Genomic DNA, 18,449 nt, shown 5'->3' on the forward strand with positions numbered 1-18,449 from the left:
TACTTACAATGAGGCCGGGTTTTTTTTGTTTTTGTTTTTATTTTTTCTTCTCTGTATTTTACATCTCTGAGTGAAAGATATTTCTGTAAATGCATGCACAAGGCACCCACACGCACATATTTTGTTTGGAAAATGTTTCTTAACGTGAATTATTCCTGTATTCTATAAATCTAGAGCTAATTGTTGATTAATATATAACATTTAGTGAAAAAATGTAAACGGAGCAGCAGAAGGTGAAAAATGAGACCACAAATGGTGGGTAATTAGAAAAGCAGACGCAGTATTACTGCAGAAATGCCCTTTTAAGAAATTCTACCTCATGGAATGGCCATCTAAAAGAAGTAGCAAAGTTCTGCTGATGCAGACTGTTTTTCTGGCTGCGGGGCCACTTTTCCCTGTAGTCTCTTCCTCCTTGAGGGACCTCAGTGATTCTTTGTGAGGACGATGGGCTGCAGTTCCATAGCAAGTTTCTCGACAGGAGAGTCAGGCTCTGTCAACTGTGTTTCGGGACTGTGTCAACAACGTTTGGATGCTGGGAACATTTCTGTCCCTTTGATGCTCTTCTTTGAGAATGACCTTTGGAATCGATGGGAGCAGTGAAAGAGTAATTTCTCAGAGCGGACCTTGTGTGATGATCATTTCTGTTTCTTAAATGACTTCCCATGACCGATTCCAGTTTGAGAGCCATTCATAAATTAGATTTAAATTAAATCCGTCCATAAATAAGTATATTATCAATAAGTTGATAGTATCATTCTGCGATACTAGCTTTGCTTTCAGCATGAATTAGTTGTTTAATCAGAGCACCTCCCTTCCACACCCACACCCCCAGGTGTCAGGAGAAATTAACCCATTGCCACCTGCAGACAGGGTTTGGTGCCACGCTGGCATTGGCAGGTGTCCTGCTGATCATCTCAAGAGGTAATCCTCCACTTGCCTCAGAACTTAAAAAATAACTAACTAAATATCCTGACTCAGGTGAGGGAGGAAAAAAATTGACAACGTGTAATGAAGTTACAGGGTTAACTTGTCACTACTAGGAAAATTTACTCATTACTGATAATTGGTCCAAAGTGATGAATATGAGCTATATTTATGGTGTTTTTAACACATTACTCTGATATCTAGAATGAAATAAACCTAGCTAATTCAATTATAGATTGAGGTTTTACTCACATGGTTCAGATGAAAATGCAGAATAATTAGAGTTTGGGTTTCAGAACTGCCTTTGCTTACTCTTAGTTAATGTAACTGTGTGTTTGGTTTTTGAAATGAAGGAAAGAGAGTATAACTTTAAAATATTTATTAGTTTGTGTTGCACAACTACTATCATAATGGTACAGAAAAATTTTTACTCTTCACTTTTTAAATATTTAGATTCTAGTTTACAGATATGGTAAAATTGGTTTCAGGTGTAGAATTTAGTGATTCATCACTTCTTTATCAAAAGTTAAGTTTTTCAGGCATTGCCTTGGTTAAGCTTTTGTTTTTTTTAAATATGCTTAAAATCTTCAGAAGACTGAAAGCATCTTAAAATTTGAGATCTGCTTGGGTTACTTCAATGCATTTGTCTCTATGAGAACATGTTTTAACTATTGGTTTTTGAATATTTGAATATTTTATAGATAATTGTATATTGATTTTTTTTTTTTTAGGCCGTGTGGTCCAAAACAGAGTTAGAGAATCTAAAACTCATTATTTTATAAACAATAATCTTTAGTATTCTTCCTGCCTAACCATGTGATTTAGTAAAGAACATACAGTGGTATCATATGCTTAAGTAGTAGCAGAACAGCTGCATTTGAACTGAACAATAAGATGTAATTTAGAATCAGGACACTTCCCTTGTAGTTTATTTACTGTTTACGGCCTTTGCTTTATTAAATACTTATAGGATTTTATATAAAAGGCATTATGTGTGCTAATTGTATAGTTCTTGGATAAAAATATAGGAATTTTAATAAGTGATCTGACTTTCTGCTAAGTGCCTGAAACCTGATTATGTAGGAAAGCTTTTCTGTTTGATTTTTTTGCATGTCATTTCAACCCAGCTGATCATAAGAATTGGGTCAGACTGCCAGCAACTTAGGTTTGTGAAGGGAATGGAACAGCTTTTCCAGGGACAAAGAGAAATGAAATCACTTTCAATGAAAGAAAGATGCCTCATTATAGTCACCAACAGCAGTTATTGACAGCTACACTTCCTATTAACAAGGAGCATTTAACTAAGAGTTTGGCTGTTGGATCTTTGGACTTGATCTAATTTGCTAGCATTAATTAGTTTCTTTTGAGCACAGACACTTGGTGCTCACAGCTATAGATTTGGAGGGCTAATTAGGATAGAAAATTGAACAGAATGGGGTAAGGCATTAACCTTCAACCATTACCAGCTGGGACACTGATAAAGACCACAGAGTCCAAATGCTCCCTATTGATGTGACGAGTACCCTAATGAATATCAATTTCAGCCAGGTTGCTATATTCTTACTAGTTCTCTCTTCATTAGAATTTTTAACCAATTTCCATGATACCTTCATTATCTATATATACACTATTGGTTTTTACTATACACTGATTTAGTCTGAGTTGCACATTTCATCTTATGTTTAAACAGAATTAAAGTTTGTCTTAAGTAGCAGATCGCATTTCGAATGTTTCATTGTTACATACCTTAATACTTCTGAAATTTAACTTTTATTTACAATTACATAATCCTTATTCTACAGTGGATTTCTATAAAGTCGCAGTAACTTTACGATTTCAAAATAGTGAAAAGTATAACCTGAAACAAGAAAAATCTCAGGTTTTGGGTGACAGTTAAGCAGTGTTTGTGTTAAACTGGTGTCAACATGACAATCTTTGTCTTTATAAAATATGCTTTTTTGTGTTCTTTCTGAAAAGAAAAGTAGTAGTCCTCACGTTTTCTTTTGGAATTTAACTTTGATTTGATGAGTAAAGGTAGCTTGACCTAGAGATTAGATGTAGAATTGAAAATCCTGATCTTGTTATTACATAAACTTTGACAAGATCATAAACTGTTGGTAGGACATGTATCAGCAGAAGAGCAAGTGATCAACTGATTTGGATAGAAAATGAAACTTCGTAATATTCTTCTTTTGCCAGTGATATTGACGGTGAATAGAGCTGCTGACGTAAATTACCAAAGTGCATTTGTAGACGTTAGCACAATGATCACTATGTTGGGAATGGAACTTAAGGAAAATTCTAGAATGTCCTGTCTCCCAGTATCCCCACTTCCCAAAAGCCAAAACAGAAATTCTCTTCCATCAAGTGTGATGGCGGAATCATTGCTTTTCTTGGATCTGGGAGTTACCAACATGTGGTGTTTTAAAAAGAAGATGCTTTGATGACCTCTGGAGGCTACTTCCACCCCGTGACTTTTTCCATGTGTTTGACTCTTTGCTAATTTAATGACTTATATTTTCTATGTTAGTAATTTAATGATTTCTATTTTCTATGTTAGTAATATTATTTGTCATATATGTTGTATGTAATACATAGTTTGTCATATATATACTATAGATCATATGTATATATTAGTAAAGTATGCATTCTAATGTTATAGTTTCTCTTCTGGAGATAGTCCATGAGAAGTAGAGTCCCTGAATTGCTGTTTTGTAAAAATTCATTGTTTTGTTGCTTTTTTTGAATTGTATAGTTGGCATTTGATAGAAAGTTTCCATGTTTGATAATGAATTTTGCTTTAAATATAATAACACTTTTTTTTTGTTATTGCTATGACACTTCAAGACCAAAAAAGTACTCTTGGGATGTACTGGGGTGGCCTGTACAGGGATGTACTGGGGTGGCCTGGATCGGTCTTTAACCTAGGTGTATCCTCCTGCCCACTAACTCCTTTCATCCTTTGGGTCTTCTTTTACCTTATTTTAATGTTTCTTCTGTATCAGTGTCTTCTGCTGCAGTCTTTTTGATCTTCTGACCAAGAGGTTGAGTTAGTTTTTGTTGTTTTTATGTTTTTTGTTTTTTTTTAATGTTCATTCATTCATCCATCGATTCATTCTTGAGAGAGAGAGGGAGGGAGGGGCAGAGAGAGGGAGTGAGAAGGAATCCCAAGCAGGCTCTTCACTGTCAGTGCAGAGCCCTGAGTGGGGCTCAAAGTCACAAATGGTGAGATTCTGACCTGAGCCAGAATCAAGAGGTGGACACTTAATCTTCTGAGCCACCCAGGTGCCCCAGGTGGGGTTACTTCTAAAGAAATTATATAAAGCGTAAGGAAGCATGGATTGTTCACTTCTTTGAATCATTGCAGAGCAGTAGTGAACACAGAAGCTTGAAAAACTGCCTGACTTCTGTCAGTCACATGCAATTAAATATGTCACATTTTGCTGAATCCCAAAGAATGTGAGCTGACGATAAAATCAAATTAAGAATACTTTGGATATTCTTTAGGATGTCTACAGGCAGAAAACTACCAAAACATTCGTAAAACAAATTGGAGGGCTGTAGACTGGTCAAAGTAATCAATCTATCCAACTGTGTTACTCGAACCTGCCAAAAACTTTTCCTTTGTTTGAATGGTGCTATTATTGCCACATATATTTTTGCCATTTAGTAGTAGTAGTTCACCAATGTTGACGAACGCTGAAGTGGAAATGCAGCTATTTTGGATAGACTAGGAGGGTAGTATATAAAATCTCCAAACATGATTCATATCTGTTATGTATAAGATTATGCTATGTACTCTAAGAAATACAGAGCATTAAGGTACAGCTCTACAGAGAAGAACTCTGCACCTGCAACTGTGGCAGGGCTCTCCACAACCCCTGCTGGGTTTGGCGATTTGCTAAGAGGACTCACAGGACTCATCACATACTCATACTCATGGCTAAGATTTATTACAGGCAAAGGACACAAGCAAAACCAGCAAAGGAAAAAGGCACATGAGATGAAGTTCGGAAGAAACCAGGCTCAAGCTTCCAAGAGTCCTCTCCCCAATAGAGTCGCTCAGGATGTGCTTAATTCCTCCAGTGTTGAGCTATGACAGCACGTGTGAAATGTTGTCCAGCAGGGAAGCCCATTAGAAGCAGAGTTTTTATGAGGAGTTTGTCACATGGGCATCCTTTGGTTAGCATTACCAAAATTTCAGACTCCCAGAAGGAAAGCAGGTGTTCTGCATAAACCATATGGTTTGCACAAACAGTTTAGACACGGTGAGCCACTCTTAGCAATTAGAGAATGGTGGGAACACTCCCAAAATCCAAGTTGTCAGGCACCGGCTAAAGGCCAACCGTACAAACAGGCTTTTCTGAGGATGGCAGCGTCAGTCCCACCATGTTTCTCTCCTGTCTGCCATGGACGTAATACAAATTAATTGCCAATAAGTATCTGTGTATGCCTATCAGTCCTGCTGTCATGGCATTCGCTGCATGTAATAGACCTATATCTGACAAATACAGCTGAATTGTTTTTAAAACAACTGAGCAAAGTCTGTAGCGGTCGTTACTCATTGATTTAGTGGTTCTCAGTTACATTTGTTAATTCATGCCTGTATTGTAGGACTTAATGGCTTATTATGACTGTCTTGTTTCTGAATAACAAGGCAATTGTGTAATAAAATTATAATTGTACATAAATAGTCTTGAATAAATTGGCTAGTTTTCTTCTCACAGAGAAAAGTGCAATCTGTTTTAGAAGTAAGTTAAATCTTTTTTAAAAATGTTCATTTTGAGAGACAGTGAGAGCAGGGGAGGGACAGAGAGAGAGAATCCCAAGAAGGTTCTGCACTGTCAGCACAGAGCGCATCTCGGGGCTTGAACCCACAAACCGTGAGGTCATTACCTGAGCCGAGAAACCAAGAGTAGGACACTTAACCAACTGAGCCACCCAGGAGCCTTGAAGTAAGTTAAACCTTTAAATGCTAAATCTTTAAATGACTGAATTAGCTGGGAATTTTGTCGGGGCAGATGAATTTAATATTTTAAACAACTAATTTATGCAACTTATTTTTGAAGGTTTAAGTGTGAAAAGTGTACATTTGAACACAAAAGCAAAGAATTACATAACTTGAAACTTAGAAATATCATTACAGTGAATAAATATTAACACAAAATATAAGCTAACTATTCTGCCGTTACTTCATTAGCTAGTTTTTATTATATTCCTGGTTTCCTATACCTTGCCTTCCAGTGGTTTTGCTATAAGAATTTTAAATATTTCACTTTAAGAGAAATTATACTCAGATTTTTGGAGTACCATTCAATTAAACAGATACAGAAATTTTAATCTGAAGCCCATAAACAAGTTTATCTGGCATCATATTTAATATATTTTAATATTTTAATATATTTAATATTTAATACATTGGTTTTCTCCAATGTGTTTATATTTGATAATACTGTTTGCAAATATTTTAGTGTCAGTCAATGATTGTATCACTAAAATACGTTTTTATAAGTAAAAACAGACTTTTCACATTCCTTTATTTATTTATTTATTTATTTATTTATTTTTAAAAAATTTTTTTAATGTTTTATTTATTTTTGAGACAGGGAGAGACAGAGCATGAACAGGGGAGGGTCAGAGAGAGGGAGACACAGAATCCGAAACAGGCTTCAGGCTCCGAGCTGTCAGCACAGAGCCCGATGCGGGGCTCGAACTCACGGACCGCGAGATCATGACCTGAGCCGAAGTCGGCCGCTTAACCGACTGAGCTACCCAGGCGCCCCTCACGTTCCTTTAAACAGTTGAATGGAACCTCAGGGTTATATGGAACATGAGTCATTCAAAAATGTTTAGTGAGTATTTCCTAGCCACCATTATGTGAACAGTGAATAAAGCAGACAAAAATTTTTTACCGTTATGGACCTTACATTTCAACGGAGGGAGATAAATATTGTAGGTTATTATAAGTAAATACAAGTGATGTGGAGAAAACTAAAGTTGAGTGAGGGCCGTGGGGAGCACTGGTGCTAGAATGGGGCAGCAGTTTTTAGTAGGTGGGCAACGTAGGTCTCACCGAGGGACGTTTGCACAAAATTTGTGACAGGTGACGGAGTGAGATGTGCAGGCGTCTCTGGGAAGAGTGATGTGAACAGTACTTGCAGACATTGAAGCACTAGACAGAGCTGGCATGTTTGAGGTCCACCTGAAAGATCACTGTGGTGAGGTGGAATGAGTGAGGAGGAGAGGGAAAAGTGAGGGGTTCAGCAGGGTGATTGGGGGCAGAATAAAGTACCGAGGACTTACAGGTACTAGGGAGAGAAATGGAAAACTTGGATGGCTTAGAGCAGTGGAGAGAGACAGGGTGTGATTTACTGTTTAATAGCAACTGCTCTGTTAAGTATAAATGCGGTAGGGACAAGGGCAGAATCAGGGACACCAGTTTAAGAATGTGATTGTGATAATCTAAGAGGCAAGTGATGGTGGATTAAAAGGGTGGCAGCAGTGGAGATGATGAGATCGCACATCCCAGGCACCTGGGTGGCTCAGTCAGTTAAGTGTCCAACTCTTGATTTCAGCTCAGGTCATGATCTCGCGGTTCATGAGATCAAGCCCTGCTTTGGGATCTGTGCTGACAGCACAGACCCTATTAGGGATTCTCTTTCTCTCTCCCTCCCTCTCTCTGCCCCTCCCCCACTTGTGTGCACTTTCTCTCTTTCTCTCTCCAAATAAACCTTAAAAAATAGAATGAGCACATCCAAGATATAATTTGAAGATAAGAGGCCACAAGGAAAGACATAACTACTCCCTATTATTGTCCTGAACAAGTAAAAGGATGAAATTGTAGTTAGCAGAGATGAGGAAGAATGTGTGTGGAGAAATATTATTATTTTAGTTCAGTTTTTAGTGATTGATATATTAAGAGTTTAGTTTTGGACAAGTTAACTCTTGAGATGTCTATTAGGCATGTAAGTTTGAAACCATTGTATTAAACAGTAGCAAAAATTAATCATTGTTTTAAAGGGAAACAAAGGAGTAGAATGTTTATCCAACTGCGGTGGTTCTGGTGTTTTTCCAATATTTTTATGTAAATAATGCAGGTTCTCCTAGTGTACATTTGGCACACAATTTTAACTTGAACGATGCTAGATTAAAAGCTAACATTTTTATTTCTTGGTTTTGCTTTAAGATTCCACATAGACCACTTCCCTTCCGGAGCAAATCATAATTGCACTGATTTGTTAATTTAACAAACTATGCTTCAGTACTAGTGGGGAAAATAATGGTGCTAAGTACTGAGGGGAATATGAGGTTGTGGTCTCATACCACAATGAAGAGATTAAGTTACCCATTCAGTATCGTAGGACTTGTTAATATGTCCTAGTTGATATTAGAATCCAGGTATCTTAATTCCCAGCTTAGTGCTGGAATTAACATACCATTTAATTGTCAGACGTTGCAAATATAGTTTATCTATGCTGACTTTAATCGGTTGGAAGTGGCTGCCTCGCATACTGTGAAGGGGATCAATCAAAAACAGCGTCAGGTGCCTGGGTGGCACAGTCATTTAAACATCCAACTCTTGATTTCGGATCAGGTCATGACTTCTTGGTTGTGGTATTGAGCCCTGCATCAAGGCTCCACGCTGGACTTGAAGCCTGCTTGACATTCTCCCCCTCTCTCCTCCCCTCTCTCCCTCCCCCCCCTCCCCCTTCCTCTGCTGCCCCCCCCCCACTCTCCACCTCTCTCTCTCTCTCTGTGTCTCTAAAATTTTTAAAAATATCATGTACCTGGTATAATTCTAATACCATTATAAATATATGTTGAAAAAAAATAAATACATCCAAAATGTAGTAAGTATCTGGAAACATGGGACAAAGAAGGTGGATAATAGGTTGTTTCTTTTCCTCTGCATAGCATTTTCATATTCTTCAAAATGAAAACATAAGCTTTTTTGTATCTTGCATGCACAAATAACAAGTTTGTAGCTTGATGAATTATTGTGACAGTAAACATATATGTGTAGCCAGAATTAAAGTCAGGAAATAGAAATTACCAGAAGCCAGCCTTCTTTGGGCCCTCTTTTAATCGCTCTCCCTTTTCTCCTTTGCTAAAATAGACCACATTTTGCCTGAGAACTGCATAGATTAATTTGCCTTTGTTTTGATTTAAATGGAACCTTACAGTGTGTGATCTTTGGTGTCTAGCTTTGTTTACTCAAAAATTGTATTGTTAGATTCATCCATGTTTTTGTAAGTAGTAATGGTTCCTTCATTTTCATTGCTATATAGTACCATTATATGGATGTGCTATGATTTATAGCATAGAAATGGGATTTCTGGGTCATACAATGTATATAATGTCAATTTCAGCAGAAAATGTTAAACAGACTTCCAGATGACTGGAAGTATACCTGATGTTTAAAAAAAACAGCCATAAACAGGTATGAGAGTAAAAAGAAGGAATGCTGGGTAATTTTTATTTTTATAGAATGGATTTTTAAAAAATTCTCCATAATGAACATGTAGTTTTTTAAAAAAAACTTTAAAGAATCAGATGTTATATTTAATAATACAAAACTTTAAATATAAAAAATAAAACCTTTTTATGTTCATACACTACAAACATAATAGAAAGTTCACAGATTAGGAAAATATATTTGTAATATGTGTAACAAAGGTTTGCTATCCTTAATTTGTAGACTTCTTACCTGTAAGGAATTGGTGAACATCCAATTTAAAAAATAAGCAGAGCACAAAAAGGTTTTTTTTGGATAAATTAAATTTTATTATTATTTTTTAAGTTTATTCTGAGAGAGAAAACATGAGTCAGGGAGGGGCAGAGAGAGAGGGAGAGAGAGAGGGAGAGAGAGAGAATCCCACACTGTCAGCGTGGTGCCTGACACGGGGCTCAAACCCACAAACCACGAGATCATGACCTGAGCCGAACTTGGACACTTCACTGACTGAGCCACTCAGGTGCCCTGACAAATTACATATTATTAAACAAGAAAAATAGCTGCTTTTACTTTCAGTGAGTGCATTGCAAAACACACCCTACAGTACTATATGTAACCTATAAACTTGATGTGATTTAAAAGTCCGTAACAGAAGTTTAGCTTCTGGCACGGCCTAGTAGCTGTTATTGCACATGTGTTTCTGCAGAAAACAACTATAAACTATGAACAAAATATAAAAACAACTACATGAAGGCATTGGAGAGTAGACAAGAAAGCAAGTGGAAAATGGAGAGGAATCACAGTGAAGGAAGGGAATAGTACCGGGTGGGTCTCCACCCTGTAGGGTGGTTACAACTCTGACCAAATAAGCAAACAAAATAAAACCCTCTAGTCTTACTGGTCTGAAGGATCAAAAACACGGTTTGGTGTAACTACTTAGAAAACTTTGTATTTGTGCGTGATGGTGTAAGAGGAGGGGAAGGGATAAATCCCAGCAAGTTGAGAGCTAGAGAAGGTGAGCCTCATGGTGTATAAACTCTGTGTATGTCCCTGGCCCAATCTTAAACTACATGTGGAGCAAATTCCAAGCCACTCGGTTAAGGGTAAAGAACCACTGTACCTTGCAGGGGACTTCAGGTTCCACAGTTTGAGATCAGCAAATAAAATTGACTGTTTAAATGAAAACGGAAAAAAAAAATTTTTTTTTCCCCCAAAAAGGAACAGAATCTAGGACATTTGGGTGGCTCAGTCAGTTGAGTGTCTGATTTTCCACTCAGGTCATGATCTCACAGTTCGTGGGTTTGAGCCCTCCTCGGGCCCTGTGCTGACAGTTTGCTCAGAGCCCGGAGCCTGCTTTGGATTCTGTGTCTCCTTCTCTCTCAACCCCTCCCCCACTTGTGCTCTGTCTCTCAAAAAGAAATAAGTGTAAACAAAAAATTAAAAAGAAAACAGAATCCAAACATTTTACATACATGATAGAATGCCAGATTACTCCATGTGCACAGAAACAAGAAAACAAGATATATTCCCAAAAGCGATCAACAGAGGCTAACTTGAAGATAACTAAGAAGTTGGAATCAGAGAAGAATGTTAAATCAGTTATGGGAATTGCTTAAGAATGTAAAGGAAAGTATACTTGCAATGAATAAAAAGAGTAAATCTTAACAGAGAATTCAAAATGATAATAGTAAAAAAAGGCCCAAATCAAAATTTTACAACTGAAAAATACAGTGTCTGATGTAAGAACTTCAGAATGGAAATGGCAGGAATCATGACTCTAAAGATAGATCAACTGAAATACAAAAGGCAAGGAAAAGAGGAGAGATGCCTAGGTGGCTCAGTTGGTTGAGCATCTGACTCTTGATTTCGGCTCAGGTCATTGATCTCCCAGTGAGTTTGAGCCCTGCATCAGGCTCTGCACTGACAGTGTGGAGCCTGCTCAGAACTTTCGTTCTCCCTCTCTCTCTGCCCATAACACACACACACACACACACACACACACACACACACACACACACACACACACACACACAGAGACTCCCTCCCTCTCTCTCTCTTTCTCTTTCTCTCTCAAGTTAAATAAACGTTAAAAAAAAATAAATAAATAAATAGGGACGCCTGGGTAGCTCAGTCGGTTAAGCATCTGACTTCGGCTCAGGTTATGATCTCACAGTTTGTGGGTTTGAGCTCCGTGTTGGGCTCTGTGCTAACAGCTCAGAGCCTGGAGCCTGCTTCGGATTCTGTGTCTCCCTCTCTCTCCCTCTGCCCCTACCTCACTCGCACTCTTTTGTTTCTCTCTCAAAAATATAAATAAGCATTAAAAAATTTTTTTTAAATAATAAACAATAAAAAATGATTTAAAAAGATGAATGGACTCTCAGTGATCTGCAGAACGGTATACTAAGGACCTTTATATAATTGGAATTGCATACTCAGCATAATAACTACAGTTAAAACACTGAAAATACTAACCACATACCTGCCCACCATGACCCAACAGCTTTACTCAGGAGAAACGAATCATTTCAACACAAGTTTTCATTTCTGTATAATAATACTTATGGTGGTTTATTTACAAGTGCCAAAAATGGAAAATAGCCAAGTATTTCTTAAAAGGAGAAAGGATAGTCCAGTTGTGGCATACACGATGGAATACTGTTCAGCAACACAGTTGAACAAACTATTGTTATATACTACACAGATGAATCTCAAAACTATTATTCTGAGTGAAATATAAAAAAAGTATAAAAGCAGATACTTTTAAAAATATGTTCTAGAATAGACACAGTTGATACTGTGTTCTAGGATAGGCTAAACTAATCCAAACTGCACCATTAGGGTAGGAGTGGGACTGATTGGAAAGGAACTTTGAAGGAACTTACTGGAGTGATTTTTAATGTTCTGTATTTTGTTGGTTTGTGATGCAAAGGTATATTCTTTGTTTCATTGAGTTCTGTACTTAAGATTTATTTCCTTGGGGGCACCCATTTATTTCCTTGGGGCTCAGTCAGTGAGCGACTTCAGCCCAGGTCATGATCTCATGGTTCATGGGTTCAGGCCCCACCTCAGGCTCTGTGCTGCCAGCTCAGAGCCTGGAGCCTGCTACAGATTCTGTGTCTCCTTCTCTCTCTGCCCCTCCCCTGCTTACTCTCTGTGTCTCTGTCTCTGTCTCTCAAAAATAAACATTAAAAACATTTTTAAAGAAAGATTTATTTCCTTGTTTATAAATGTTTTGTAATAAGAAAAAAGTAAACAAGTATAGAATTCTAATCCTGTCCACGATAAAAGTATCTGTGGATAAGAAAACACATGTAGTGTATAATGTTGAGGTTTTGGAGAAGCAGGTATTTACGCTGCTGGCTAGGAATACAGATCAGCACAGTGTCATGAAAAGGGTTAATGGATTTTTTGCTTTTAAGTTTTTATTTTAATTCCAGTTAGTTAACATACAGTGTTATATTATTTTCAGGTGTATGGTGGAGTTACTCACACTTCCATATACCAGTCAGTACATGAGAAGTGAGCTCCTTAATCCCCATCACCTACTGAACCTGTCCCCACCAACCTCCCCTCTGGTAACAGTTTGTTCTCTTTAGTTGAGTCTGTTTCTTGGTTTGTCTCTCTCCCCACCCCCACCTTTGCTCCTTGGTTTTGTTTTTTTTTTAATTACACATATATGTGAAACCATATGGTATTTGTCATTCTCTGGCTGCCTTATTTCAGTTAGCCTAATACTCTCTAACTCCTTCCATGTCATTGCAAATGGCAAGATTTCATTCTTTTTTATGACTGAATAATATTCCATTGTATATATCACATCTTTTTCAGTTCATCAATCCACAGACACTTGGGCTGCTTCCGTAGTTCGCCTGTTGCAAACAATGCTGCAGTAAACAAAGGGCTGTTTGTATCCTTTTGAAATGTGTGTGTGTGTGTGTGTGTGTGTGTGTGTGTGTGTGTGTGTTCGTGTTCTTTGGGTAAATTCCCAGTAGTGCAATTGCTGGATCATAAGGTTGTTCTGTTTTTAAGTTTTTGAGGAATTTCATAGTGTTTTCCACAGTGGCTGCACCAGTTTGCATTCCCACCAACAGTGCATAAGTGTTTCTTTTTCTCCGTATCCTCACCAACACCTGTTGTTTCTTGTGTTTTTTTTATTTTAGCTATTCTGACAGATGTGAGATGATATCTCATTATAGTTTTGATTTGCATTTTCCAGATGGTAAGTGATGATGAACATCTTTTTATGTGTCTGTTGGCCATCTAGATGTCTTCTCTGGAGAAATGTTTTGTACATGTCTTTGGTCCGTTTCTAAATTGGATTATTTGGTTTTTAGATGTTGAGTTTTATAAGTTCTTTGTATATTTTAGATGCTAACCCTTAGCAGATATGTCTTTTGTGAGTATCGTTTCTGATTCAGTAGGTTGTCTTAGTTTTATCGATTGTTTCCTTCACTGTGCTGAAACTTTTTTTGATGTAGTCCCAATAGTTCATTTTTGCTTTTGTTTCCCTTGTCTCAGGAGACTTATCTAGAAGAAAGTTGCTATGGCCAATGTCAAAGATGTTATTACTGCCTGTGTTCTTTTCTAGGATTTTTATGATTTCAGGTTTCACATTTAGGTCTTTAATCCATTTTGAGTTTAATTAATGAATTAATTTATTTTTGAGAGAGAGAGAGAGAGAGAGAGAGAGTGGGGGGGGGTGCGGAGAATCCTAAGCAGGCTCCGTGACCAGTGTGAAGCCTGACGCAGCGATTCATCCCATGACAGTGAGATCATAACCTGAGCCAAAAGCAAGAGTTGGACAATTAACTCACTGGACCAGTGAGATCATAACCTGAGCCAAAAGCAAAGGTCAGGTGATTAACTGACTGGGCCAACCAGGCGCCCCCATTTTGAATTTATTTTTGTGTATGGTGTAAGAAAATGGTCCACTTTTATTCTTTTGCATGTTGCTGTCCAGTTTTCCCAAACACCATTTGTTGAAGAGACTGTCCTTTTCCCAACGGATCCTGCTTTGTCGAAGATTAATTGATCATGTAGCTGCGGGTTTATTTCTAGGTTTTCTGTTCTCTTGGTCTCTATGTCTGTTTTTGTGCCAGTATCATTTTTGTGTCGCTTTGTAATATAACTTGAAGTCTTTAATTGTGATGCCTCCAGCTTTTCTTTTCTTTTTCAAGATTGCTTTGACTATTTGGGGTCTTCTGTGGTACTCTACAAATTTTGGGATTCTTGGTTCCAGTTCTGTGAAAAATGCAGTTGGTATTTTGATAGGCATTGCATTAAATACGTAGATTGTTTTGGGTAGTATAGACATTTTAACAATATTTGTTCTTCCAATCCATGAGCATGGAATATTTCTCCATTTCTTTGTGTTCTTTTCAATTTCTTTCATCAGTGTTTTAGTGTTCAGAGTAAAGATCTTTCACCTCTTTGGTTAAGATTTTTCCTTATTATTATTGGGTACAATTGTAAATGAATACTGTTTTCCTAATTTCTCTTTCTGCTGCTTCTTTATTGATATATAGAAATGCTAGAGATTTCTGTACATTGATTTTGTGTCCTGTGATTTTATCAGTTTGTTTATCAATTCTGGCAGTTTTTTGGTAGAGTCTGGTGGGTTTTCTCTATAAGGTACCATGTGATCTGCGAATAGTGGAAGTTTTACTTCTAACTGATTTGGATGCCTTTATTTTGTTGTCTGTTTGCTGTGGCTAGGATTTGGAGTACTCAAATAGAAGTGGTGACTTTGTTCTGCTCCTGATCTTAGGGGAGAAGCTCTCAGTTTTCTTTTCCATTGAAGTTGTTAGCTGTGCGTTTTTCATAAATGACCTTTTATTATGGTGTAGTATGTTCAGTCTAAGCCTATTTTATTGGGTGTTTTTTTTTTTTTTTTTTTTACCATGATTGGATATTGTCCTTTGTCAAATCTTTTTCTGCTCTATTGAAATGATCATATGGTTCTTATTCTTTCTTTTATTGATATGATGTACCCTGTTGATTGATTTGCAAATATAGAACCACCCTTGCAACGCAGGAATAAATCCCACTTCATCATGGTGAATATTTTTAATGTATTGTTGGATTCAGTTTGCTAGTATTTTATTGAGAATTTTTGCATCTGTGTTCATCAGGGATATTGGCCTGTAGTTCTCTTTTTCAGTGGTGTCTTTGGTTTTGGTATCAGGATAATACTGGCCTTGTAGAATGAATTTTGAAGTTTTCCTTTCTTTTCTATATTTTGTAATACCGTGAGAAGAATGGATTTTAACTCTTCTTTGTTTGGTAGAATTTGCCTGTGAAGCCATCTGGTCCTGGGCTTTTGTGTGTTCGGAGTTTTTTGATTAGTGATTGAGTTTCTTTGCTGATTATTGGTCTGTTCAAATTTTCTACTTCTTTTGTTTTCATTTTTGGTAGTTTATATGTTTCCAGGAATTTATCCATTTCTTCTAAGTAGTCCAATTTGTTGGCATATGCTTTTTCACAATATTCTCTTACAATTGTTTGTATTTCTGTGTTTACAAATACAAAATCATTTATAATTTTATGTATTTGAGTCCTAGTTTCTCTGTTTTTCTTAATAAGTCTGGTTAGAGGTTTATCAGTTTTATTGATTTGGGTTTTTTTTTTTAAGAAACAGCTCCTGGTTTCATTGATCTGTTTTATTTTTTTAAATTTGTGTATTACTCATTTCTGCTCTAATCTTTATTATTTCCTTTCTTCTTCTGGTTTTAGGTTTTGTTTATTTTCTAGCTCCTTTGGGTGTAAGGTTAGGTTGTTTATTTGAGATATTTCTTGCTTCTTGGTGTAGGCCTGTATTGCTATAAATTTCCCTCGTAGAGCTGCTTTTGCAGCATCCCAACAGTTTTGGACTGTTCTGTTTTCATTTGCTTACATGTACTTTCTTTATTTCCTGGTTGATACATTCATTGTTTAGTAGCATGTTATTTAACCTCTATGTATTTGTGGTCTTTCCAGACTTTTTCTTGTGGTTGACTTTTAGTTTCATAGCCTTGTGCTCAAAAAAGATGCATGGTTTGATTTTGAGTTTCTCGAATTTGTTGAGAATGGTAACCACATATCATTTGTTTGTTTTTGTTTTGTGGACTCGAATTTGTTGAGATTTGTTTTGTGGACTAATATGTGGTCTGTTTTGGAAGATGTCCAACGTGCACTTGGAAAGAATGTATATTACATTGTTTTAGGATGGAATGTTCTGAATATATCTGTTAAATCCATGTGTTCCATTGTGTCATTCACCTTATTGGTATTCCTGGTTGATACTATGTTTAGTTGATCTGTCCATTAATGTAAGTGGGTGTTCAAGTCCCCTACTCTTATTATATTATTATCGATACTTTCTTTTATGTTTATTAACTGTTTTATGTATTTGGGTGCTTCTGTGTTGGGCGCACACATATTTACAATTATATTTTCTTGTTGGATTGTCCTCTTTATTATTATAAAGTGTCCTTCTTTTGTCTCTTGTTACAGTCTTTGTTTTAAAGTCTATTTTGTCCAATATAAGTATTGCTACCCTGGCTTTCTTTTGACATCCATTTGCATGCTAGATGTTTATCTGTCCCTTCACTTTTAATCGGCAGATATCTTTAGGTCTGAAATGAGTCTCTTGTAGGCAGCATTCAGATGGGTCTTGTTTTTGTATCCAATCTGACACCCTATGCCTTTTGATTGGAACATTTATTTACATTCAAAGCAATTTTGGATAGATATGTGTTTATTGTCATTTTATTATCTAACTTGTGGTTGTTTCTGAAGATTTTCTCTGATCCTTTCTTGTCTTTCTCTCATGTTTTGCTGATTTGCTTTAGTGATATTTTGGATTTCTTTCTCTTTATTCTTTGCATATTTATTAGTGGTTTTTGATATGTGGTTACCATTAGGTTTGTATATAACCTCTTCTACAGCAGTCTGTATCAAGTTGATGGTCATTTCACTTTGAACCCATTCTTTTCTCTTTTCCTCACATTTTAGGCATATGTTATTATTATATTCTGTTTTTGTGAATGTTTGACTGATTTTTTACAGAAATACTCATTTTTACTGCTTTTGTGTTTCCTACCTTTATGTTCATTTTTGATCCCTCCTTTCCATTTACAGAGTCCCTTTCATATTTCTTGCAGGGCTGGCTTAGTGGTCATGAACTCCTTTAGTTTTTGTGTGTCTGGGAAACTCTTTTCCTCTCCTATTCTGAATGATAGCCTTGCCGCATAGTTACTTGGCTATAGATTTTTCTCATTCAGCACCTTGAATATATTATGCCACTCCCTCTAGCTTGCAAGGTTTCTGTCGAAAAATCTGCTAGCCTTATGGGTTTTCCCTTAAAAGTTAGTGTTTTTCTTTTGTCTTGATGCTCTAAAATTTTGTTCTTTATTACTATATTTTGTCAATTTAATGATCATATGTCCTGATACAGATCTGCTTTTGTTGATTTTGATGGGCGTTCTCTGTGCTTCCTGGAACTGGATATCTGATTCTTTCCCCACATTAGGAAAGTTTCTACCTGTTATTTCTTCAAATAAATGTTCTGCCCTCTTTTCTCTCTTCTTCTTCTTCTGGCACTCCTATAATCTGAGTGTTATTATGTTCGATGGAATCCCTGAATTCCCCAAGTCCAGTCACATTTTGCATAATTCTTTTTCCTCTCTTTTGTTCAGTTTGGTTAATGTCCATTATTCTGTCTTCTAGGTGACTAATTTGTTTCTCTGCTTCTTCCATCTTACTTTCCAGGCTAGCAAGCATCTTTCTCATTTCGTTTATTGAGCCCTTTATCTCTGCTGTGTTGTTCCTTATCACTGTGTTAAGGGTCTCACTCTTATCTTCCATTTTTTTCTCAAGTCCAGTGAGTATCCTTATGATCATTGCTTTAAATTCTCTATCAGGCATGTTACTTGTATCTGTCTTGCTTAGATCTCTGGCTGTGGCCTTGTCATGTTCTTTTATTTGGGATAAATTTCTCTGTCTCATTTTGCCTGCCTCTTTGTATCTGTTTCTCTGTTAAGAAAGTCAGCTGTGTCTTTCTGTCTTGAATGTAGTGACTTTGTGCGGAAGA

At 36.8% G+C, this 18,449-nt stretch overlaps 1 protein-coding gene across 1 annotated transcript in view; it reads left to right on the forward strand.

Annotated features, from left to right (window-relative positions):
• Nucleotides 1-18,449, forward strand: part of CMC1 (C-X9-C motif containing 1) — a 94,185-nt gene that overhangs the window by 27,232 nt on the left and 48,504 nt on the right. The window lies entirely within an intron of this gene.

Source organism: Panthera tigris, chromosome C2 (genome assembly GCF_018350195.1).
Source record: "Panthera tigris isolate Pti1 chromosome C2, P.tigris_Pti1_mat1.1, whole genome shotgun sequence".
Classification (NCBI taxonomy): Eukaryota; Metazoa; Chordata; class Mammalia; order Carnivora; family Felidae; genus Panthera; species Panthera tigris.